We start from the raw sequence: 1287 nt of genomic DNA, 5'->3' as shown, positions 1-1287 counted from the left end.
GGATGATATGCCCTCCAAAACTGCTTCTGAGCTGGAAGCTCAGAAAATGAGAGAAAAATTGGAACTGTTGGAAAGGTCTATTACTGCCCTCAAGACACACAAGGAAGTGGTGGACATGGACTCCTTGTCCTTGTTCCCCGAAGCAAGACTGCCAACCAAGTTCAAAATGCCCAACATGGATAAGTTTGATGGAACCACTTGTCCCAAAACGCACCTAAAAATGTATGTGGGTGCCCTCAACCCGTTTGGCCTGAACAGCGAGCTCCTTGCTCAGTTGTTTCAGCAATCTTTGACTGGTGCTGCACTAAGATGGTTTGTAAGCTTGGATCGTTCCAAAATGAAGAATTGGGAGGACATATGCAATGCTTTCAACACGCAGTACCATTATAATATTGAAGTGGATGTTACCTGGAGGGAACTGGAAACCACTAAACAAAAGAACAATGAGCCCTTCTCCTCGTTCCTTTCGAGGTGGAGAGCCAAAGCTGCTCAAATGATCAACCGACCCTCGGAACAGGAGCAAGTTGACATAATAATCAAGAATTTACTTCCTGTCTACCAGTCACAGCTTCAAACACAGTACTTGCCTACGTTCCAATCGCTCATTGCGACTGCAACTAAGGTGGAAGACTTAATCCAGTTGGGTCAGCTCAAAGAAGACTCATACAAGAAGCAGAATCATGCTGGACTTTGAAAAACCGCCTACAAGACCTGGTTGACAATGGGTCTATCATCCCCAAAAGCAAACTGAACATCAACCAATCCCTTGCCTAACCATGGGATTAATGCAAAAAAAAAAAAATTGCTGAACAAGAATTTTTCGATCCTTTCGAACTTTTCTTAGAAATGAATGAAGTTTGTGTCTGAGAAGGTTGAGATCAAACCTCCAAAAGAACAAAGGAATTGTTCAAGACCAACAACAACCTGTCTGATCGATTTAAGCATCGAGAAGAACAAAGTCACTATAGGCAATCCCATCCTAGTCCATCACAGTCCACCCAGAGTCTATCTTTTAGGGTCTCGTTTTTCTTTTCATTTTCATTTCCATTCAAGTTTTCATCTGTAAATCTAAGTGTCTTTTGTACACAAATTTTGTCTTATCAATAAAAAGTGATCAGTTTACGTTCCAATCATGTTTATACTCTTTCCCTATCCTTTCCTGTGAAAGCACAAAAATAAATCGAAAAAAAAAATAAAAAATTAAAAAAAAAATGATGATAAAAAAAAGATAATAAAAATTGGCAAAGAAAAATGCATTCATTTGCTCTGCATCAATCAAAGCTGGGG

This window comes from Jatropha curcas, chromosome 8, assembly GCF_041381405.1.
Source record: "Jatropha curcas cultivar XTBG-Jc1 chromosome 8, XTBG_Jcur_1.0, whole genome shotgun sequence".
Lineage (NCBI taxonomy): Eukaryota > Viridiplantae > Streptophyta > Magnoliopsida > Malpighiales > Euphorbiaceae > Jatropha > Jatropha curcas.
This window is presented reverse-complemented; position numbering follows the sequence as displayed.